General features: G+C 40.0%; 1 protein-coding gene across 3 annotated transcripts in view; it reads right to left on the bottom strand.

The window, feature by feature from the left end:
* Positions 1-27,053, bottom strand: part of LOC140150539 (rho GTPase-activating protein 15-like) — a 129,994-nt gene that overhangs the window by 46,835 nt on the left and 56,106 nt on the right. The gene's annotated exons all lie outside the window — the stretch shown is intronic.

The raw sequence follows: 27,053 nt of genomic DNA, 5'->3' as shown, positions 1-27,053 counted from the left end.
TGATATATTTTCAAGGTGTTTATTTATTTCTATGATTCTTAGATAACATTTTTGGGTCTTAATTTAAGTAATGATGGTTTGGACTTTGTCGATCCATCCCAAAGCGCTTGATATGCAACAAAATAGTTCTGGAGGTTTAACCTATACTCAACATTTTCAATGAAATATTTTGAGTAGGATTGTCAAGATAAAATGGTTAATTTTTTTGTCCAATAAAAAAATTACGAATCCAAACTTTCGGGTAATGAGGATGCATCATCAGCAACCAAGTTTCGCGGGAGAAGCAGGGGACCATATCATCGGGGATCAAGCCATCAGCCAATTCCAGGTGGTGAAAGCTCAGATTTGTGCGTAATTTTTTATTGGATTTGGATAACAGTTGAACATGTTCAAGCACAAAAAGAACAACAAGAACAACAATTCCTTATTTTCAACAACTCTTCCTATACCTTTGTACAGGAGCCAACCGTTGTTAAACCGTGATGAACCAGTACTCTCAGGATGAACCCACACTTTTACTGTAGCGTATACGCCAACGCGAAGCGAGACTACGCGTTCTGAGAGCGCCGTAAAATTCGTCATGCCTGGAACGCTTTGTGCGTATGCCAGCTTACAAGTTGAATTCAGTATTTTTCAGGTAGCGGCTAAACATTGCCGTTTTATTCTGTAGTTTTATTGCTGATATCAAAAGAGAAATCATCGAAGTTTTTGTAAGGCTGAGTGGCAATGATTAACTGACATTCCTCGTAAAATAATCGTGAATTATACGATATTTAGCTTACTTTTCGTTGTTGAAAGGGATTCAATCATGTTTCACCGTTGTTCATCACCGTTTAACAACTTCGCGTCCGGCGCGTCTGCGTGGTTTACCCGCTCGGGCAGCTAAAGCTGCCCTCGCTGAGTAAACCATGCAGACGACGCGGCCGCATCGTTGTTAAACGGTGATGAACAACGGTGAAACATCATTGAATCCCTAATTTAAACATAATTAACATTACTGTCCACTCCAGAAAGACAACAAATCCAAAATGGATAGTTTTGGAGGTTTTATCAGAGATACTCAACTTGTTCAAGCTTATATCTTCATAACTTTTTAAGTTAAGAGTGTAAATAAAGTTCAAAATTCCCCACCAAACAGGATCGATCTTGCCTACATCTGTAGACCACTATAGTGGTGTATTTCCCGTGGTATTAATATAGCCTCCATTCAACTGTCACAGCTCAAATATTGTGGTGTCCCCGTTGGTGTCATTGCATTCAAAGGCCATTCAGTGAGCTGGATATTAGAGATGTGCCTGCCCCGTAGACTGGCTTATGGGAATGTGATTAGAAAGTGTCCCTTTAAAAGGGCATGCATGTAGCAAATTAGGCTTACACAAACACTGATGGTTCCAAGTAAGTTGTTCATTTGCAGCCTGCTGACAGGCATGTATGACCTGATTTCCAGCAAGTAAACCCATTAGCCAATTACACAGGTCTATGGATTCTTAACAAGAATGCCACACTCAATTGATGACAAACTTTTGTGTACTATGTTTTATGAATTCTGGAACACAGTGCATAGAAATGTAAAAGTGTGTTACTTTGACATAACATTATATCACCAACCCTTAAATATATGGATGCATATTTACTGGAAGAGTTCTGAGAGAATTCAATGTTTACATGTATGAAGAGAATTTAGGGGCACTTGAAAGATGAAAATGGTATAAATAATTACACAAATTAATTTGAAAATGTGACCAGATCTGATCCAATCAGGCTAAAGTTGGCAATAATGAAACGGGGCAAAAAGCGAGGAGAAAATGGATATATAGTACACTGTTATATAAGTAAAAGATTCATAACTTTGCAACCAGGTATTCAAGAGACCTGGGGATTCAACATCAGTAAGTGTAGCTACTGATCAGGTTAGTAGGTATAATGGCAGTTAACTCAATTGAACTCAAAACTCAATCAAAATTTCTAACTTTGGCCTGAGTAGATCAGATTAGGCTGAGATTGGATCACAAATGACATGGAGATTGAGACAAACTGAAAATAAGGGAATAAGGCAAAATATTTAAAATCAGCAACAATTTTCCTTGATTCAATGTTGATTTTGTGAGCCAGTCCACAATATCCTAAAAAATATATTGACAAGAGCAAGAAATGATGTGAAAAAGCCTCTGTATTAAACATACATTGTGACAGTCTTACATCTGACACACACTTGCATTAAACTTGAGAGATGTGCATTATCTTCCTTTTTGGTATGCTTTAGACCACATGATAAATTAACCCTAAAAGCATTTAGCTAATGCTCACACACACTCACATTCAGTGAGCAGGTCAGTATGGGGGATGATTTGTGATTTTGTCTCCCTTCTGGCATGCCACTGGATAAGTGGATATTATCTATTTATAATACATAAAACTTTGATTTTCCAGAAACTATCCACAGCTTGTTTGGTGTCACATTCCCTGAAAAGAAATGAACTTGGGCTTGGTGTTGATTGCTAGTTTTACACTCTTGTGGAAATCCCTTGGCTTAGGGTTTAATACTCCTGGGTTAATACTACCCTTTAGATGGACATATGGAAATAGCATAAACCCTATAGGTATGACCTTTGATGGGGTCATGATAGGACCCAGGGAAATAATGAAGATGAAGCAACAAATTAACATAAATGATTGGAGAATATGGAATTTTTTCTTTCTGGATAGTATTGATGCAAAGATTTTTTTACTAGTAATTTAATACAATTTTAAAGTGTTCCAGATACATTTTCTTTCTAGGGCCTGTGGTTCATCCCTGAACCCCTCCATGTTTGCCATAATCATAAAAAGAGGTCTACTGTATATAATTTGTAGTCCTAGGGGAGGTAGCTTATAACCCTTGCTAATATTAATTGAAAGAGTCAAGCTCAACCAAGGATTCTCGAGTAATAATATACAGGGTGTCCCAAAAAAAAGAGGCCCCACATTGCGCCCTCTTTTTCTCCTATTTCCGAAAAGTTGATCAAATATATTTTGGTATGTAAAGAAACCTTCAATCGTTAGCTTTAATAAACCGAAACAATTATTTCAATCGGCTCATAACTTTTGAAGATATGTCCTTTTAAAGAAATGTATCCGTTTTTCACTCTGTCCACGGAGGAGGTTATACTTCAAAGATTGAAAAGTGCATATACCATGCATGAATATAAAAAATTCCTCGATGATAACTTTATAAAATAACAACTTTATTTAAGGGAATTGGCTTTACCGGTGGGCTTATGGGTTATGGATTTTGTTAAGTGTCATTAATTTGGGCGAAATTGATGTGGGATGGGACTTCTTTTGCTATACTTGCAATTACTTATGTTTTTCTTGTTTCTTGCTTTCTTTTTATTGACAACATAAGTCATTTCTCTTTTTGGAATAAAAGGTAGCCCTGAAAAGGGCTGTTTAGTTTGTCTTTGGTTCTTTTGAAGTATGTTTACTGTGCTGCTCTGCTCTCTACCTGGTTGCCTCCGTGACGAATGTCTGGTTTCAGCCCTAGTTCTCATTGCATTAATTTCGTTGCGTTCCATCCTTAAGGCCTTGTGCGCCGGATACTTGCATGTAATGCAGCAGTAATACTGAGGTTGCGAAGATGTTTGAAGCTAGCTGGTGATCCTCGCTTATAGTGAATGCTTTCCCAAGACTAATGCTATTATCTATCCATGTCATTAACCGTGTGTTTCGTTTAAATCTTTGATGTAGCCAAATCTCATCCGTGGACAGAGTGAAAATCGGGTACATTTCTTAAAGAGGGCATATCTTCAAAAATTGTGAGCCGATTGAAAGAATTGTTTTGGTTTATTAAAGCTAACGATTTAGGGTTTCTTCACATACCAAAATATATTTGATCAAGGTTTCAGAAATAGGAGAAAAAGAGGGCGCAATGTGGGGCCTCTTTTTTTTGGGACACCCTGTACTACAGGATAAGCCACACGTTTACGCAAATGAAGTCAGTCACACACTCAATGCGCAATCATACAATTACATGTGATGGCATGCGCTGTGTAAGAGATTGACCTGTGGAAGAGGTGATGCATGTTTACGTCGTTGTTTAAAAAAAATTAAATGGCAAAAAACAATAAACAATTGGTTGTTTCTTTCCATTCCTATCATATTATGAAAAACTAAATAGCTCAGAAGTTAGCTCAATATGCTAGGAAAATATTCAAACCGAATGTTGACTTTGGCTGAATAAGCTGTACTTCCGGAATGGGTCAGAATTAATGGCAATCGATGTGCGCCATCATGGAAAAATAGCTCTAAATAGACTTCCTCGACAGTCATTCAAGATTGAGGAGAATTTAGCCTGATGATGTTAGACTTGATCGAGACAGAGTGTCGTTTGCACTCTATCAGGCTAAATGTACATTTCATACAAAAAATTAGCTTGAAGTTCAATAAAACAAGTAGAATATGGATCTAATATTCTCTCTACTAACATAAAATTTGATGAAAATGATATTTCTTTCTTAAAACATACGTTCAAATTGCGTTACAATCGTACCTGTACTTGCAGGTCTGGAACTAAGACTAATTTACGCATTGAAATGCCCTAACAACTGTCAATCAAATACAGGATTTAGTCCTTTCGACCGATAAAGCAGTAACGCGAATCATAGCCATGCACAAGTACGTAAGTTTTAGGCTACGCACTGAATTGCATAGCAACCAGTCTAGCAACTGTCAATCAAACTGCTGGCGAAGTGACTTCACTTTTTATACAGGGATTGAATACGAGTGTCGCAGCATATTCAAAGAATACATGCGAGAAAACAAACTTGTCCATCTTTAAACCAATATATTCCATGCAAGTCTATGTTTTAACATAAAACTCGTGACCATTTTTCCGGCTGCACAATGCCTAGTCGATGCGATCTGATTGTGATGATTCACCATGGCAGCAAAATTACAGCGCTTTGAACACTCCGTGATCTGTGGTAAGGCGCTATATAAATACCGAAATTTATTTATTTATTTCTTTATGGTCATGTTTTTTATGTTGGGCACCAGTTGCGTTGCATGTGTATTTTTCAAACAAATCACATGCTTTTACAGATTTGGTAATATAACTTCAAAAGTTTACATTAGAACCCAATAAAAGTATATATTCTGAGAGCATATACTCAGACGATTTCAGAAACAATACAATGGGAGTCATTATGGGTTGTTTTACAATCAGGGTACATTTGGGCTGAGCACCATATTGTGCCCTGTTTCAAATATTAGATTAACTTATGATTAAAAGTTGCCATGCCTAATTATTGGCCCCTATTAGTTCCACCTACAGCCACAAAGAAACTGTTTGAAATGCTTAGAAAATGATGAAAATATACATTTCTGTATGATTTTGGGACAAAATAGCCGTCTCATTTGACCTTTGTGAACATTGCAAATGATATATCACTGCCAGCAATAACATAAAAACATATTTTGACAGTTCAGAAGTAATGTTTGAAACATGATTGTTCAAAATTGAGAACCCTGTAAGATTGCGACTGTTTTATTAATTGTACCATTTCTTCAAATTTATGTTGAAAATTCCGTCAAAAAATGTCCTCTCCGAATATAAGCTCGTAATACATAGTTAAAATTGACCCAAGACTAAAATTATATTTTCTTGAAAAACACTTATATATATCCTACAAACTCTACAAACCACTTAGTCCATTTACAATTAGTTTCCATGTATCACATGTTTGAAAGTTGGACGTCAGGTTTCCGTCAAAATGTGTCCTCTCCGAAAAATTGGGTATACAGAAACATGTGCATCAAAAACATGTTTCTGGCATAACTTGAAACTCTGAACACTTGACGCCTAAAATTTTACAGATTTCCTATTTGACCCATCTACAACACAAAAACAAATAAATTGAGGAAAAACTAGACACTTCATTTTTCACCCCCAGTGAGACAATCTGTGTACCCTGATTGTAAAACAACCCTTATACAGGGTGACCCATATAATATACAGGGTGTAACAAGCAAAATAAGGATGAAAATATCAATTCAGTTAGGGGTGTCACCCCTGGATGTACATTAATAATGTAAAGTTTTGACACATGTTTAATATAGGTAACTTAATTGCCCACCCAGCCATATGGAACTTTTAGGGGTCAAGTACTTCAATTATGTAGATACAGGGTGGTCAAAAACCTATCAATATTTATATGAATTTCTTTCAAACACCCCTTATCTGGCAGTGGAGATGCAAATTTTCATGATTGAGGCATCTAACTCTAGAGATGTAAAATAAGCTCAACAATCCAGTTTTGAAAGTTAAAAGACAATTCGACAAATCTCGTAAAAATTGACTTTTTGGATCAAAATTGAGCATGAGGGCGCTCTTTCAGATTTGTCGCAAACTTTCTATATGTTTTACTAGTTTTTAGTTTAATGAAGTAAAGAGGATCACAACCAAGGTCTGCTTAAGAAATTTGAGCCATTTATCATGTTTCGTTTGTCCATGGCACCCTTTTGAATGTTGCCTACATTAAATCCCTATTCAAATACAGCTAGGTCAACGAACTTTATTAATGAAGAAACAAGTAATTAGTAATTTTTAATTGTCTAATTAACAAATACTGAGGCAATGAATACTAAACATGATATCACTTGGCTGAGATCAAGTACAGAAACAAGTAGAAATCCATTGTACAGTATTGTGATCCTCCGCCACATGATCCTCCACCACATGAGCCACCCCTGACTAATTAGACTTAACGAGTTACAGTAATTAGTACAAATGAAAATCATTAATTTTTGTTTCAGAAATTGAAAGACCAATGTCTAAGGAAAAAATAGTACTAAACAAGCTCATAATAAATATCAAATAAACAAGCTACATGCATGTAAACACGTTTTGATGAGTAAGAATGCTACAAAGCCACCCTTTTTAGGTGCCCAGTATAAAAAACATGGCCTTATTATAAAAATGTTTATGTTTTAACATTGAAATCTTGCTTTCTAAACAGGATGCTTTATTTAAGGGGTGTGTACACTTTAGACATTTTATCCCACTTCCATATAGTTATACACAACCCAAACAATCAGCCAGGATTACACGGTAGCAAAGAATTCCAGCCCAAATGGTGGGCTAAATCAATAAAAAAGTCACCCAATATTTTTCTTAACCATCTGATTCTATGAGACACACTTTTGATGTACATGTAGCAGCTTGTACATTGTAGCAATGGTTGCAAAGAAGACAAAAGTCATTAAGTATTGGTTTCAATAGGATAGAAAATGGCCCCAAATTTTGTTGACAAAATCTTCTAAATCCATGTAATTGGGCTATGAAATCACAGGTTTGGCAATTATGGAGCACATCAAGCAACTTAATGTAGACACATAGCATTTAATACAGTCAGTCAATTCTTACCTGCAATTGAACCGTTAAACATGTCACCTTTACTGACAATTAATACAACTTCACCAAACAGCTATATAGCTAGCTCTCTGCAATACATACAGTAACCTTTGAAATTAAGCAACTCAGAACATTGACTTGGACAACACAGTATTCATTGCTTGTTTTAACAATGTTCAATGGTATACATGTAGAATGTATAGGCCCACATCATAATATTTTATGATATTATGCATGCATTGATATTACATAAATCCAACAAAAAATTTCAATTTTTTTTTTAATAATAAAATTTCTTATTAAATTTTTTTTTTAATCTATAAAAATTTGGAAATCCGAATAAATTCGGAAAATTGGCATCTCTGGTGGGAACTCAAATTGCAATGGGCTAAATATGCAATGCAAGTAAAGTGTCAGAGCAGAAAAGTTTACTGTTTTCCAAAACCTTTTTTAGAGCATTGTATTTTAAAGTACCGTACCTATATGAATGTGTGCCAAAAATCTCTTGCTCCCTTTTAACTTACCAAAAATCTTCCACCCCCTATGAAATTTCTTACCCCCCTCTTTTTTTCCACACATTTTTCAGGAAAGTTTTACCTGTACAGTATGTCCACAATTATGTCTCTGATTTAAGAAATGCAATAATCATGATAATGCATAACTACTAATATCTATGGGTGATTCATTCTCAGTAGAAAATCAGCATGATGTGATGAAAATGAAGCTGTCACCTTTAACTTGCATGCCTATCCTTATAACCCCATCACCCAATTGAAGCTACTACAACTCATACTCCATTCTCCTTGGCAAGGAAATGCATTTTACCCATAACTAAATTATCTAAATTAAAATCCAACCAATTTGGAGGAGCTACTTGGCCGGGCGGTGATGTTGGCTGTGCCTGTTTAATTGAGACATCAAGTTACCAGTGCTTGGCACCAGTCTTAAAGCATCTTTCTAGGGTCTGTGCTTAAAGTGGCTCACATTAGAGGAATTATTGAATGCATCTTTGAAAGCTAAAAGAGAAAAAAAAAGAAGAGCTTCATGTACAAATGTGCGATGTGCAAAAAGCACAGAAATTTGTGCATTTTGGGTATAATTGCACATTATAGATCCGACCGCAAATTTTAAGATTTTCCAAAATAACCATTTTTCAAGTACTCTTTTTCCAAAAACTTTTCACTGATATCAAAGAATTCATAGTGACCTGGAACACAATCCATGTTGGAAAAAAAGATAGAAACTAGACTTAGCTGTAGTCTAAGACCACGAACACAGCCGTGTTGTGATCCCTTAATGACCTTTGACCCCAATATATATGAAAACCCCAATGAAAACATCAATTCATGTGTGAATGTACCGTCTCTGTGCTATATTTTTCTTGGCTGATAAAGTTTTTGAAGTTATTTCGTTTTATACCGGAAGTGACCCCTTAATGACCTTTGACCCCAAATCTGTGTACACCCCATAGACACTGGGTAATTACAATGCATGTGTGCAAGTGGCATCACTGTCCTACGTAATTTGTGGGAGAAGATGCTTTTAAAGGTATTTCGTTTTATACCGGAAATGACCCCTTAATGACCTTTGACCCCAAATAAAAAATACCATATACATAAACACAATTCATATGTGAACATACCATCACTCTCCTATGTTTTTCTTAGCTAATAAAAAAATTGAAGGTATTCCGTTTTATACCGGAAGTGACCCCTTAATGACCTTTGACCCCAAATCTGTGTACACCACATTGACACTGGGTAATAACAATGCATGTGTGCAAGTGGTGTCACTGTCCTACGCAATTTGTGGGAGAAGATGCATTTTAAACGTATTTCGTTTTATACCGGAAGTGACCCCTTAATGACCTTTGACCCCAAATCTGTGTACACCATATAGACACTGGGTAATTACAATGCATGTGTGCAAGTGGCGTTTAAATTTGTAAGAGAAGATGCATTTTGAGTTGAAATCATGTTTTGACCCCTAAGACCCCTGCATGACCTTTGACCCCACGAGTTTCATGTGACATGTAGGGGCATGGTCAATGATCATTGTGACCAAGTTAGGTCAAAATCGATGTAAGCATGTGAGTGCTAGAGTAAATGTAATGGTTGACAGAAGAAAGAAGAAGAAGAAAGAAAGACTAGATGGCACTGTTGTGTTTGAGCAAACACGAATATATATGCCTGTGATTCCCACCCTAACCACCAATGACCTTGACATGACCTTGACCATTATTGGCACTCGATGGTGATATCATCCACCAAGTTTAGTTACAATCCAACAATCTTTACTCTGATGACCTTGACATGACCTTATCCATTTTTGGCATTGGATGGTGATCCCATGCACCAAACTTGGTGACAATCCAACAATCTATACTAGGATGACCTTGATATGACCTTGACAATATTGGCGCTCGATGGTGATCTCATTCACCAAGTTTGGTTACAATCTAATAATCTTTACTCTGATGACCTTGACATGACCTTGACCATTTTCAGCATTAGATGATGATCCCATGCACCAAGTTTGGTGGCAATCCAATAATCTATACTCGTATGACCTTGATATGACCTTGACCATTTTCGGCACTCGATGGTGATCTCATCAACCAAGTTTGATGACAATCCAACAATTTTTGCTCTGATGACCTTGACATGACCTTGACAATAATTGGCACTCGATGGTGATATCATCCACCAAGTTTGATGATAATCCAACAAACTATACTCGGATGACCTTGACATGACCTTGACCCTTTTCGGCATTCGATTGTGATCACATCCACCAAATATAATGACAATCCAACAATATATACTTAGATGACCTTGACATGACCTTGCCCCCTAAAAGGCACATCTTTGGGGTGGGGGCATTAAGTGTGCCAAGTATGAGCCCTGGGGCCCTTGTAGTTTTGGAGCTAGCCCTGTTAATATGAAGCGTGAGGAGGAGAAGGAGAAGAACTAGATGGCACTGTTGTGTTTGAGCAAACACGAATATATATGCCTGTGATTCCCACCCTAACCCCCAATGACCTTGACATGACCTTGACCATTATTAGCACTCAATGGTGATATCATCCACCAAGTTTGGTTACAATCCAACAATCTTAACTCTGATGACCTTGACATGACCTTATCCATTTTTGGCATTCGATGGTGATGCCATGCACTAAGTTTGGTGACAATCCAACAATCTAACTCGGATGACCTTGACATGACCTTGACCAATATTGGCGCTCGATTGTGATCTCATTCACCAAGTTTGGTTACAATCTAACAATCTTTACTCTGATGACCTTGACATGACCTTGACCATTTTTTGCATTCGATTATGATCCCATGTACCAAGATTGGTGGCAATCCAATAATCTTTGCTCTGATGACCTTGACATGGCCGTGTCCATTTTTGGCATTCGATGGTGATCCCATGTACCAAGTTTGGTGGCAATTCAATAATCTATACTGGATGACCTTGATATGACCTTGACCATTTTCGCACTCGATGGTGATCTCATCAACCAAGTTTGATGACAATCCAACAATTTTGCTCTGATGACCTTGACATGACCTTGACCATAATTGGCACTCAATGGAGATCTCATCCACAAAGTTTGATGATAATCCAAGAAACTATACTCGGATGACCTTGACATGACCTTGACCCTTTTGGCATTCGATTGTGATCACATTCACCAAATATGATGACAATCCAACAATATATACTTAGACGACCTTGACATGACCTTGACCTCTAAAAGGCACATCTTTGGGGTGGGGCCATTAAGTGTGCCAAGTATGAGCCCTGGGGCCCTTGTAGTTTTGGAGCTAGCCCTGTTAATATGAAGCGTGAGAAGGAGAAGAAGAAGGAGAAGAAGAACTAGATGGCACTGTTGTGTTTGAGCAAACACGAATATATATGCCTGTGATTCCCACCCTAACCCCCAATGACCTTGACATAACCTTGACCATTATTAGCACTCAATGGTGATATCATCCACCAAGTTTGGTTACAATCCAACAATCTTAACTCTGATGACCTTGACATGACCTTATCCATTTTGGCATTCGATGGTGATGCCATGCACTAAGTTTGGTGACAATCCAACAATCTAACTCGGATGACCTTGACATGACCTTGACCAATATTGGCGCTCGATTGTGATCTCATTCACCAAGTTTGGTTACAATCTAACAATCTTTACTCTGATGACCTTGACATGACCTTGACCATTTTTCGCATTCATTTATGATCCCATGTACCAAGATTGGTGGCAATCCAATAATCTTTGCTCTGATGACCTTGACATGACCTTGACCATTTTTGGCATTCGATGGTGATCCCATGTACCAAGTTTGGTGGCAATCCAATAATCTATACTGGATGACCTTGATATGACCTTGACCATTTTCGCACTCGATGGTGATCTCATCAACCAAGTTTGATGACAATCCAACAATTTTTGCTCTGATGACCTTGACATGACCTTGACCATAATTGGCACTCGATGGAGATCTCATCCACCAAGTTTGATGATAATTCAACAAACTATACTCGGATGACCTTGACATGACCTTGACCCTTTTCGGCATTCGATTGTGATCACAATCACCAAATATGATGACAATCCAACAATATATACTTAGACGACCTTGACATGACCTTGACCTCTAAAAGGCACATCTTTGGGGTGGGGCCATTAAGTGCCAAGTATGAGCCCTGGGGCCCTTGTAGTTTTGGAGCTAGCCCTGTTAATATGAAGCGTGAGAAGGAGAAGAAGAAGGAGAAGAACTAGATGGCACTGTTGTGTTTGAGCAAACACGAATATATATGCCTGTGATTCCCACCCTAACCCCCAATGACCTTGACATGACCTTGACCATTATTGGCACTCGATGGTTATATCATCCACCAAGTTTGGTTACAATCCAACAGTCTTTACTCTGATGACCTTGACATGACCTTATCCATTTTTGGCATTCGATGGTGATCCCATGCACCAAGTTTGGTGACAATCGAACAATATATACTCGGATGACCTTGACATGACCTTGACCATTACTGGCGCTCGATGGTGATCTCATTCACCAAGTTTGGTTACAATCTAACAATCTTTACTCTGATGACCTTGACATGACCTTGACCATTTTTGGCATTCGATTATGATCCCATGCACCAAGTTTGGTGGCAATCCAATAATCTTTACTCTGATGACCTTGACATGACCTTGACCATTTTTGTCATTCGATGGTGATCCCATGCACCAAGTCTTGTGGCAATTCAATACTCTATACTCGGATGACCTTGATATGACCTTGACCATTTTCGCACTCGATGGTGATCTCATCAACCAAGTTTGATGACAACCCAACAATTTTTGCTCTGATGACCTTGACATGACCTTGACAATAATTGCCACTCGATGGTGAGCTCATCCACCAAGTTTGATGATAATCCAACAAACTATACTCGGATGACCTTGACATGACCTTGACCCCTTTCGGCATTCGATTGTGATCACATCCACCAAATATGATGACAATCCAACAATATATACTTAGACGACCTTGACATGACCTTGACCCATAACAGGCACATCTTTGGGGTGGGGCCATTCAGTATGCCAAGTATGAGCCCTGGGGCCCTTTGTAGTTTTGGAGCTAGCCCTGTCAATATGAAGCGTGAGAAGGAGGAGAAGAAGAAGGAGAAGAAGGAGAAGACTAAAGAGCATAAGGAGAATATATATGCCCTGCTACACAGGCATATATAAGAAGAAGAAGGAGAAGACTAAAGAGCATAAGGAGAATATATATGCCCTGCTACACAGGCATATATAACTAGATGGCACTGTTGTGTTTGAGCAAACACGAATATATATGCCTGTGATTCCCACCCTAACCCCCCAATGACCTTGACATGACCTTGACCATTATTGGCACTCGATGGTTATATCATCCACCAAGTTTGGTTACAATCCAACAGTCTTTACTCTGATGACCTTGACATGACCTTATCCATTTTTGGCATTCGATGGTGATCCCATGCACCAAGTTTGGTGACAATCGAACAATATATACTGGATGACCTTGACATGACCTTGACCATTACTGGCGCTCGATGGTGATCTCATTCACCAAGTTTGGTTACAATCTAACAATCTTTACTCTGATGACCTTGACATGACCTTGACCATTTTTGGCATTCGATTATGATCCCATGCACCAAGTTTGGTGGCAATCCAATAATCTTTACTCTGATGACCTTGACATGACCTTGACCATTTTTGTCATTCGATGGTGATCCCATGCACCAAGTCTTGTGGCAATTCAATACTCTATACTCGGATGACCTTGACCATTTTCGGCACTCGATGGTGATCTCATCAACCAAGTTTGATGACAACCCAACAATTTTTGCTCTGATGACCTTGACATGACCTTGACAATAATTGCCACTCGATGGTGAGCTCATCCACCAAGTTTGATGATAATCCAACAAACTATACTCGGATGACCTTGACATGACCTTGACCCCTTTCGGCATTCGATTGTGATCACATCCACCAAATATGATGACAATCCAACAATATATACTTAGACGACCTTGACATGACCTTGACCCCTAAATGGCACATCTTTGGGGTGGGGCCATTAAGTGTGCCAAGTATGAGCCCTGGGGCCCTTGTAGTTTTGGAGCTAGCCCTGTCAATATGAAGCGTGAGAAGGAGGAGAAGAAGAAGGAGAAGACTAAAGAGCATAAGGAGAATATATATGCCCTGCTACACAGGCATATATAAGAAGAAGGAGAAGACTAACTAGATGGCACTGTTGTGTTTGAGCAAACACGAATATATATGCCTGTGATTCCCACCCTAACCCCCAATGACCTTGACATGACCTTGACCATTATTAGCACTCAATGGTGATATCATCCACCAAGTTTGGTTACAATCCAACAATCTTAACTCTGATGACCTTGACATGACCTTATCCATTTTTGGCATTCGATGGTGATGCCATGCACTAAGTTTGGTGACAATCCAACAATCTAACTCGGATGACCTTGACATGACCTTGACCAATATTGGCGCTCGATTGTGATCTCATTCACCAAGTTTGGTTACAATCTAACAATCTTTACTCTGATGACCTTGACATGACCTTGACCATTTTTCGCATTCGATTATGATCCCATGTACCAAGATTGGTGGCAATCCAATAATCTTTGCTCTGATGACCTTGACATGACCTTGACCATTTTGGTCATTCGATGGTGATCCCATGTACCAAGTTGGTGGCAATTCAATAATCTATACTCGGATGACCTTGATATGACCTTGACCATTTTTGGCACTCGATGGTGATCTCATCAACCAAGTTTGATGACAATCCAACAATTTTGCTCTGATGACCTTGACATGACCTTGACCATAATTGGCACTCAATGGAGATCTCATCCACAAAGTTTGATGATAATCCAAGAAACTATACTCGGATGACCTTGACATGACCTTGACCCTTTTTGGCATTCGATTGTGATCACATTCACCAAATATGATGACAATCCAACAATATATACTTAGACGACCTTGACATGACCTTGACCTCTAAAAGGCACATCTTTGGGGTGGGGCCATTAAGTGTGCCAAGTATGAGCCCTGGGGCCCTTGTAGTTTTGGAGCTAGCCCTGTTAATATGAAGCGTGAGAAGGAGAAGACCTTATCCATTTTTGGCATTCGATGGTGATGCCATGCACTAAGTTTGGTGACAATCCAACAATCTAACTCGGATGACCTTGACATGACCTTGACCAATATTGGCGCTCGATTGTGATCTCATTCACCAAGTTTGGTTACAATCTAACAATCTTTACTCTGATGACCTTGACATGACCTTGACCATTTTTCGCATTCGATTATGATCCCATGTACCAAGATTGGTGGCAATCCAAGAATCTTTGCTCTGATGACCTTGACATGACCTTCACCATTTTTGGCATTCGATGGTGATCCTATGTACCAAGTTTGGTGGCAATCCAATAATCTATACCCGGATGACCTTGATATGACCTTGACCATTTTTGGCACTCGATGGTGATCTCATCAACCAAGTTTGATGACAATCCAACAATTTTTGCTCTGATGACCTTGACATGACCTTGACCTTGATTGGCACTCGATGGAGATCTCATCCACTAAGTTTGATGATAATCCAACAAACTATACTCGGATGACCTTGACATGACCTTGACCCTTTTCGGCATTCGATTGTGATCACATCCACCAAATATGATGACAATCCAACAATTTATACTTAGACGACCTTGACATGACCTTGACCCCTAAATGGCACATCTTTGGGGTGGGGCCATTAAGGTGCCAAGTATGAGCCCTGGGGCCCTTGTAGTTTTGGAGCTAGCCCTGTCAATATGAAGCGTGAGAAGGAGGAGAAGAAGAACTAGAAGGCTATATATTTGTACACAAATACGGCTATACCCGCATGTTATCGGTGTACCCAAACTTACAGTCCTTTTTTGCTGAGGACTTAAAATAAAGAAATTGTATGTGTAAAAAGTGAAAGTCCAAGTCACAAGCTTTAATTGAATGTAGGTTGCACTGTCGTAGCACTTAAAATAAAGAAATTGTAAAAAGTCCCCCGGGAGTCGTCTCTCTTATTCTCCATAGGTTGCTGTTGTCAGTCTCTCTTACTCAGGTAGTATGTAAATTAAACGGAACAGCCTTTTTGGGGGCCATTTCAGAGGGAGTATGTAAATTAAAAGGAACAGCCAATGGATATGTAATTTAACTGGAACAGCCTTAACGCTTCACGCTGGTATTTCCAATTATGATATAATACGGTCTGTTTAGTCCTACGTGTGTGGGGTGGAGGGGTGCGTGCGTGGGTGTTAGTAACAATATAATTCTCAGGTGCTATCTGTGTACAAATTGCTGAGGACTTAAAATATAGAAATTGTAAAAAGTCGCCCAATTGGGTGGAACATGTGTAAAAATTGAAAGTCCAAGTCACAAGCTTTAATTTAATGCAGGTTGCACTCTCGTAGCACTTAAAGAACTTGTATTTCCAATTATGATATAATACGATCTGTCTGTTTAGTCCTACGTGTGTGGGGTGGAGGGGTGCGTGCGTGGGTGTTAGTAACAATATAATTCTCAGGTGCTATCTGTGTACAAATTGCTGAGGACTTAAAATATAGAAATTGTAAAAAGTCGCCCAATTGGGTGGAACATGTGTAAAAATTGAAAGTCCAAGTCACAAGCTTTAATTTAATGCAGGTTGCACTCTCGTAGCACTTAAAGAACTTGTAAAAAGTCTGCTGCCAGGGGAGTTGTCTCTCCATAGATTGCTGTTGTCAGTCTCTCTTATTCACAGTGAGGCTATGCAATATGATTAGGGGAAAACTATTCCAGAGGGAGTATGTAAATTAAATGGAACAGCCATTTTAGAGGGAATATGTAAATTAAACGGAACAGCCTATTTTGGGACCATTTCAGAGGGAGTATGTAAATTAAATAGAACAGCCAATGGGTATGTAATTTAACTGGAACAGCCTTAACGCTTCACGCTGGTATTTCCAATTATTACATTAATAATTATAATACGGATATGTCTGTTTAGTCCTACATGTGTACGGTGGGGAGGGGGTATGTGGGTGTTAATAACAATATAATTCTCAGTTGCTACTGTGTACAAATTCTGAGCCCGGAAGCTGCTTTACCTGATGAGAAACGGCCGGCCCTTTGTTTTAACATTTGGGGCCATGGGGCCCATAATATTTGACTTATGAAGCCCATGGACATATGTTGAAGTTTAATTCTCTAGTGCTATCAGCAGACTCAAGCTGGGCACTGTAGCTGCTTTATTTACTGAGTAATGGCCGGCCCTATGTTTTAGCGTTTGGGCCCTGGGGCCCATATAATGTAATATATGGGGCTCATATGTACATATATCAATGTGATTTTCAGGTGCAATCTGTGTACTAACTCTGAGCCCTAAAGCTGCTTTATTTACAGAGTAACGGCCGGCCCTATGTTTTAGCGTTTGGGGCCCTGGGGCCCATATAATGTAATATATGGGGCTCACATGTACATATATCAATGTGATTTTCAGGTGCAATCTGTGTACTAACTCTGAGCCCTAAAGCTGCTTTATTTACAGAGTAACGGCCGGCCCTATGTTTTAGCGTTTGGGGCCCTGGGGCCCATATAATGTAATATATGGGGCTCACATGTACATATAACAATGTGATTTTCAGGTGCAATCTGTGTACTAACTCTAAGCCCTAAAGCTGCTTTATTTACAGAGTAACGACCGGCCCTATGTTTTAGCGTTTGGGGCCCAGGGGCCCATATTATGTGACATATGGGGTACATATATACATATGACAATATAATACTGAAAACCTATCTGTGTACCAAATTTGAGCCCTGTAGCTACTTTATTTGCTGAGAAACGGCCGGCCCATTGTTTTAACATTTGGGCCCCTGGGGCCTCTGACATCTGGGGCCAAAATGGGCAAAAGGCACATCTACAATTTAGGGCTTACACATGTGCAACATATGAGCCCTAGTGCCCTTGTAGCTTTAGAGCTAGGCTTGTCAATCTGTTGCCCCATATTTTTAACATTTGGGGCCCTGGGGCCCATAATATATAACATATGGGGCTCATGTATACTTGTATTTATTGAGTACCCCTGGGGCTATCAGTGTACCAACTCAGGTCTCTGAGGCTGCTTCATCTGATGAGAAACGACATGGTTTGTGTTTTTACATTTGGGCCCCTGGGGCCCGTGACCTTTGACCTCTGGGGCCGAGATGGGCAAAAGGCACATCTGCGTGGTAGGGCCCATAAGTGTACCACATATGGGCCCTGGGGCCCTTGTAGTTTTAGCGCTAGCCTTGACAGAATGATGTGTTTGATGAAGGAGGAGGAGGAGGAGGAGGAGGAGAAGGAGGAGAAGAAACCACAGGATGGGAAGATACCCTGCATGCGCTGCATGCGGGTATAAGGAGAAGAAGGAGAAGACTAGATGGCACTGTTGTGTTTGAGCAAACACGAATATATATGCCTGTGATTCCCACCCTAACCCCCAATGACCTTGACATGACCTTGACCATTATTGGCACTCGATGGTGATATCATCCACCAAGTTTGGTTACAATCCAACAGTCTTTACTCTGATGACCTTGACATGAACTTATCCATTTTTGGCATTCGATGGTGATCCCATGCACCAAGTTTGGTGACAATAAAACAATATATACTCGGATGACCTTGACATGACCTTGACCATTACTGGCGCTCGATGGTGATCTCATTCACCAAGTTTGGTTACAATCTAACAATCTTTACTCTGATGACCTTGACATGACCTTGACCATTTTTCGCATTCGATTATGATCCCATGCACCAAGTTTGGTGGCAATCCAATAATCTTTACTCTGATGACCTTCACATGACCTTGACTATTTTTGTCATTCGATGGTGATCCCATGCACCAAGTCTGGTGGCAATTCAATAATCTATACTCGGATGACCTTGATATGACCTTGACCATTTTCGGCACTCGATGGTGATCTCATCAACCAAGTTTGATGACAATCCAACAATTTTTGCTCTGATGACCTTGACATGACCTTGACCATAATTGGCACTCGATGGAGATCTCATCCACCAAGTTTGATGATAATCCAACAAACTTTACTCGGATGACCTTGACATGACCTTGACCCTTTTCGGCATTCGATTGTGATCACATTCACCAAATATGATGACAATCCAGCAATATATACTTAGACGACCTTGACATGACCTTGACCCCTAAATGGCACATCTTTGGGGTGGGGCCATTAAGTGTGCCAAGTATGAGCCCTGGGGCCCTTGTAGTTTTGGAGCTAGCCCTGTCAATATGAAGCGTGAGAAGGAGGAGAAGAAGAAGGAGAAGAAGGAGAAGACTAACTAGATGGCACTGTTGTGTTTGAGCAAACACGAATATATATGCCTGTGATTCCCACCCTAATCCCCAATGACCTTGACATGACCTTGACCATTATTGGCACTCGATGGTGATATCATCCACCAAGTTTGGTTACAATCCAACAGTCTTTACTCTGATGACCTTGACATGACCTTATCCATTTTTGGCATTCGATGGTGATCCCATGCACCAAGTTTGGTGACAATCCAACAATATATACTCGGATGACCTTGACATGACCTTGACCATAACTGGCGCTCGATGGTGATCTCATTCACCAAGTTTGGTTACAATCTAACAATCTTTTCTCTGATGACCTTGACATGACTTTGACCATTTTTGGCATTCGATTATGATCCCATGCACCAAGTTTGGTGGCAATCCAATAATCTTTACTCTGATGACCTTGACATGACCTTGACCATTTTTGTCATTCGATGGTGATCCCATGCACCAAGTCTGGTGGCAATTCAATAATCTATACTCGGATGACCTTGATATGACCTTGACCATTTTCGGCACTCGATGGTGATCTCATGAACCAAGTTTGATGATAATCCAACAATATTTGCTCTGATGACCTTGACATGACCTTGACCATAACTGGCGCTCGATGGTGATCTCATTCACCAAGTTTGGTTACAATCTAACAATCTTTTCTCTGATGACCTTGACATGACTTTGACCATTTTTGGCATTCGATTATGATCCCATGCACCAAGTTTGGTGGCAATCCAATAATCTTTACTCTGATGACCTTGACATGACCTTGACCATTTTTGTCATTCGATGGTGATCCCATGCACCAAGTCTGGTGGCAATTCAATAATCTATACTCGGATGACCTTGATATGACCTTGACCATTTTCGGCACTCGATGGTGATCTCATGAACCAAGTTTGATGATAATCCAACAATATTTGCTCTGATGACCTTGACATGACCTTGACCATAATTGGCACTCGATGGTGATCTCATCCACCAAGTTTGATGATAATCCAACAAACTATACTCTGATGACCTTGACATGACCTTGACCCTTTTCGGCATTCGATTGTGATCACATCCACCAAATATGATGACAATCCAACAATATATACTTAGATGACCTTGACATGACCTTGACCCCTAAAAGGCACATCTTTGGGGTGGGGCCATTAAGTGTGCTAAGTATGAGCCCCAGGGCCCTTGTAGTTTTGGAGATAGCCCTGTCATTATGAAGTGTGAGAAGGAGAAGGAGAAGAAGAAGGAGAAGAAGAACTAGATGGCACTGTTGTGTTTGAGCAAACACGAATATATATGCCTGTGATTCCCACCCTAACCCCCAATGATCTTGACATGACCTTGACCATTATTGGCACTCGATGGTGATATCATCCACCAAGTTTGGTGACAATCCAACAATCTATACTCGGATGACCTTGACATGACCTTGACCAATATTGGCGGTCGACGGTGATCTCATTCACCAAGTTTGGTTACAATCTAACAATCTTTACTCTGATGACCTTGACATGACCTTGACCATTTTGGCATTCGATTATGATCCCATGCACCAAGTTTGGTGGGAGTCCAATAATCTTTACTCTGATGACCTTGACATGACCTTGACCATTTTTGGCATTCGATGGTGATCCCATGCACCAAGTTTGGTGCCAATCCAATAATCTATACTCGGATGACCTTGATATGACCTTGACCATTTTCGGCACTCGATGGTGATCTCATGAACCAAGTTTGATGACAATCCAACAATATTTGCTCTGATGACCTTGACATGACCTTGGCCATAATTGGCACTCGATGGTGATCTCATCCACCAAGTTTGATGATAATCCAACAAACTATACTCCGATGACCTTGACATGACCTTGACCCTTTTCGGCATTCGATTGTGGTCACATCCACCAAATATGATGACAATCCAACAATATATACTTAGATGACCTTGACATGACCTTGACCCCTAAAAGGCACATCTTTGGGGTGGGGCCATTAAGTGTGCCAAGTATGAGCCCTGGGGCCCTTGTAGTTTTGGAGCTAGCCCTGTTAATATGAAGCGTGAGAAGGAGAAGAAGAAGGAGAAGAAGAAGAACTAGATGGCACTGTTGTGTTTGAGCAAACACGAATATATATGCCTGTTATTCTCACCCTAACCCCCAATGACCTTGGCATGACCTTGACCATTATTGTCACTCGATGGTGATATCATCCACCAAGTTTGGTTACAATCCAACAGTCTTTACTCTGATGACCTTGACATGACCATATCCATTTTTGGCATTCGATGGTGATCCCATGCACCAAGTTTGGTGACAATCCAACAATATATACTCGGATGACCTTGACATGACCTTGACCATTACTGGCGCTTGATGGTGATCTCATTCACCAAGTTTGGTTACAATCTAACAATCTTTACTCTGATGACCTTGACACGACCTTGACCATTTTCGGCATTCGATTATGATCCCATGCACCAGGTTTGGTGGCAATCCAATAATCTTTACTCTGATGACCTTGACATGACCTTGACCATTTTTGTCATTCGATGGTGATCCCATGCACCAAGTCTGGTGGCAATTCAATAATCTATACTCGGATGACCTTGATATGACCTTGACCATTTTCGGCACTCGATGGTGATCTCATCAACCAAGTTTGATGACAATCCGACAATTTTTGCTCTGATGACCTTGACATGACCTTGACAATAATTGGCACTCGATGGTGAGCTCATCCACCAAGTTTGATGATAATCCAACAAACTATACTCTGATGACCTTGACATGACCTTGACCCCTTTCGGCATTCGATTGTGATCACATCCACCAAATATGATGACAATCCAGCAATATATACATAGACGACCTTGACATGACCTTGACCCCTAAATGGCACATCTTTGGGGTGGGGCCATTAAGTGTGCCAAGTATGAGCCCTGGGGCCCTTGTAGTTTTGGAGCTAGCCCTGTCAATATGAAGCGTGAGAAGGAGGAGAAGAAGAAGGAGAAGAACTAGATGGCACTGTTGTGTTTGAGCAAACACGAATATATATGCCTGTGATTCCCACCCTAACCCCCAATGACCTTGACATAACCTTGACCATTATTAGCACTCAATGGTTTGGTTACAATCCAACAATCTTAACTCTGATGACCTTGACATGACCTTATCCATTTTTGGCATTCGATGGTGATGCCATGCACTAAGTTTGGTGACAATCCAACAATCTAACTCGGATGACCTTGACATGACCTTGACCAATATTGGCGCTCGATTGTGATCTCATTCACCAAGTTTGGTTACAATCTAACAATCTTTACTCTGATGACCTTGACATGACCTTGACCATTTTTCGCATTCATTTATGATCCCATGTACCAAGATTGGTGGCAATCCAATAATCTTTGCTCTGATGACCTTGACATGACCTTGACCATTTTGGCATTCGATGGTGATCCCATGTACCAAGTTTGGTGGCAATCCAATAATCTATACTCGGATGACCTTGATATGACCTTGACCATTTTCGGCACTCGATGGTGATCTCATCAACCAAGTTTGATGACAATCCAACAATTTTTGCTCTGATGACCTTGACATGACCTTGACCATAGTTGGCACTCGATGGAGATCTCATCCACCAAGTTTGATGATAATTCAACAAACTATACTCGGATGACCTTGACATGACCTTGACCCTTTTCGGCATTCGATTGTGATCACAATCACCAAATATGATGACAATCCAACAATATATACTTAGACGACCTTGACATGACCTTGACCTCTAAAAGGCACATCTTTGGGGTGGGGCCATTAAGTGTGCCAAGTATGAGCCCTGGGGCCCTTGTAGTTTTGGAGCTAGCCCTGTTAATATGAAGCGTGAGAAGGAGAAGAAGAAGGAGAAGAAGAAGAAGAAGAAGAAGAAGGAGAAGACTAAAGAGCATAAGGAGAATATATATGCCCTGCTACACAGGCATATATAAGGAGAAGACTAAAGAGCATAAGGAGAATATATATGCCCTGTTACACAGGCATATATAAGAAGGAGAAGACTAAAGAGCATAAGGAGAACTAGATGGCACAGTTGTGTTTGACCAAACACGAATATCTATGCCTGTGTTTCCCACCATAACCCCCTTAACCCACCATGACACTCTTAATCCATCATGACACCCCATATTCTAAAAGGGCTATCAGTATACCAACGAAAAAAATTGAAATAAATAAATAAATTAAAAATCAAATAATACCCCTTTAATTGCATTTGCTGTGTAAACGCTTGAGGGCGCTCCTCCTTAAATAATGCAACGAACATGTTCCATACAAAAAAAAAATCAAAAAAAAAAAATCAAAAAATCTGAATACCCTTTAATCCCAAAACGGAGTGTCCCTTTAATGGCTGTTCCATCACCCTAACACCCACTGACACCCCATATTCTAAAAAGGGCTATCAGTATACCAACAAAAAAAATTAAAATTAATTAATTAAAAATCAAATAATAGCCCTTTAATTGCATTTGCTGTGTAAACGCTTGAGGGCGCTCCTCCTTAAATAATGCAACAAACACGCTCCATAGAAAAAAATCAACAAAAAATCAAAAATCCGAATACCCCTTTAATCCCAAAACGGAGTGTCCCTTTAATGGCTGTTCCATCACCCTAACACCCACTGACACCCCATATTCTAAAAGGGCTATCAGTATAACAAAAAAAAAATTAAAATTAATTAATTAAAAATCAAATAATAGCCCTTTAATTGCATTTGCTGTGTAAAACGCTTGAGGGCGCTCCTCCTTAAATAATGCAACAAACATGTTCCATACAAAAAAAAAAATCAAAAAAAAAAAAATCAAAAAATCTGAATACCCCTTTAATCCCAAAACGGAGTGTCCCTTTAATGGCTGTTCCATCACCCTATACTGAAAACCTATCTGTGTACCAAATCTGAGCCCTGTAGCTACTTTATTTGCTGAGAAACGGCCGGCCCTTTGTTTTAACATTTGGGCCTCTGGGCCCTAGCCTTAAAAATCTGGGGCCATAATTGGTAAAATGCATATCTACAAGTTCGGGCCCATACGTGTGCCACATATGAGCCCTTGTGCCCTTGTAGTTTCACAGCTAACCTTGTCAAACTGTTGCTCCTTTTTTAACATTTGGGGCCCTGGGGCCCATAATATATGACATATGGGGCTCATGTATACATGTAAATATAGAGTACTCCTGGGGCTATCAGTGCACCAACTCAGGGCCCTGAGGCTGCTTTATTTGATGACAAACGGCATGCTTTGTAATTTTACATTTGGGCCCCTGGGGCCCGTGACCTTTGACCTATGGGGCCAAAATGGGCAAAAGGCACATCTATGGGGTAGGGCCATTAAGTGTGCCAAATATGAGCCCTGGGGCCCTTGTACTTTTGGAGATAGCCCTGTTAATATGAAGGGTGAGAAGGAGGAGAAGGAAAAGGAGAAGGAGAAGGAGAAGAAGGAAAAGGAGAAGACTAAAGAGCATAAGCAGAATATCTATGCCCTGTTTCACAGGCATAGATAATATATATGCCCTGCTACACAGGCATATATAACTAGATGGCACTGTTGTGTTTGAGCAAACACGAATATATATGCCTGTGATTCCCAACCTAACCTCAAATGACCTTGACATGACCTTGAACATTATCGGCATTCGATGGTGATATCATCCACCAAGTTTGGTGATAATCCAACAATCTATACTCGGATGACCTTGACATGACCTTGACCATTTTTGGCTTTCGATTATGATCCCATGCACCAAGTTTGGTGGCAATTCAATAATCTTTACTCTGATGACCTTGACATGACCTTGACCATTTTTGCATGCAATTGTGATCCCATGCACCAAGTTTGGTGACAATCCAATAATCTCTACTCTGATGACCTTGACATGACCTTGACCATTTTCGGCACTCAATGGTGACCCCATGCACCAAGTTTGGTGGCAATCCAATAATCTATACTCGGATGACCTTGACATGACCTTGACCCTTTTCCGCATTCGATTGTGATCACATCCGCCAAATATGATGACAATCCAACAATATATACTTAGACGACCTTGACATGACCTTGACCCCTAAAAGGCACATCTTTGGGGTGGGGCCATTAAGTGTGCCAAGTATGAGCCCTGGGGCCCTTGTAGTTTTGGAGCTAGCCCTGTTAATATGAAGCGTGAGGAGGAGAAGGAGAAGAAGAAGGAGAAGACTAGATGGCACTGTTGTGTTTGAGCAAACACGAATATATATGCCTGTGATTCCCACCCTAACCACCAATGACCTTGACATGACCTTGACCATTATTGGCACTCGATGGTGATATCATCCACCTAGTTTAGTTACAATCCAACAATCTTTACTCTGATGACCTTGACATGACCTTGACCATTTATGGCATTCGATGGTGATCCCATGCACCAAACTTGGTGACAATCCAACAATCTATACTCGGATGACCTTGATATGACCTTGACCAATATTGGCGCTCGATGGTGATCTCATTCACCAAGTTTGGTTACAATCTAGTAATCTTTACTCTGATGACCTTGACATGACCTTGACAATTTTTAGCATTCGATGATGATCCCATGCACCAAGTTTGGTGGTAATCCAATAATCTATACTCGTATGACCTTGATATGACCTTGACCATTTTCGGCACTCGATAGTGATCTCATCAACCAAGTTTGATGACAATCCAACAATTTTTGCTCTGATGACCTTGACATGACCTTGACAATAATTGGCACTCGATGGTGATCTCATCCACCAAGTTTGATGATAATCCAACAAACTATACTCGGATGACCTTGACATGACCTTGACCCTTTTCGGCATTCGATTGTGATCACATCCACCAAATATGATGACAATCCAACAATATATACTTAGACGACCTTGACATGACCTTGACCCCTAAAAGGCACATCTTTGGGGTGGGGGCATTAAGTGTACCAAGTATGAACCCTGGGGCCCTTGTAGTTTTGGAGCTAGCCCTGTTAATGTGAAGGGTGAGGAGGAAAAGGAGAAGAAGGAGAAGAAGGAGAACTAGATGGCACAGTTGTGTTTGACCAAACACGAATATCTATGCCTGTGTTTCCCACCCCAACCCCCTTAACCCATCATGACACCCCGTAATATGTTTAATGCTAAAATGCTATTAGTATACCGACTAAAAAAATGTAATTAAAAATCACGGAATACCCCTTGAAGCCCAAAACGGAGTGTTCCTTTAAGCGGTTAACCCCCTTGCTTTAGCTTCTTGGGGCCCTCAAGATGTCTATGGGGCAGTTATTGCATTCTGGTTCTAAATCCTTGAAGTGAAAACTCATCATTTTATGGCAGTCAACTTTTAATTAATGGCATTAAGGTTTTAGCAACTATTTGAAATTGCGAATAGTAGTGAGCTTTGGGAAATATTGCATTGCTCAATTCATAGCAAGCGTGTAGAAGAATTCAAATCAGAGATATACTGTTGTAGGTCCTGTGGTTCTTGAGTTATGTTGTAAAAAGGGCTGAAACAATAACACTATTGTGAAACGTACATAACTCATTAGCAATAATAAATTAAGCAAGTTTTCAAGTATATAATTTGTAGAATGCACTTGTGCAAAATATCAAGGTGTTA

The sequence above is a fragment of the Amphiura filiformis genome, chromosome 4 (assembly GCF_039555335.1).
Source record: "Amphiura filiformis chromosome 4, Afil_fr2py, whole genome shotgun sequence".
NCBI lineage: Eukaryota > Metazoa > Echinodermata > Ophiuroidea > Amphilepidida > Amphiuridae > Amphiura > Amphiura filiformis.
The sequence above is the reverse complement of the archived record's forward strand: the minus strand, read 5'-3'. Positions and strand labels throughout refer to the sequence as shown.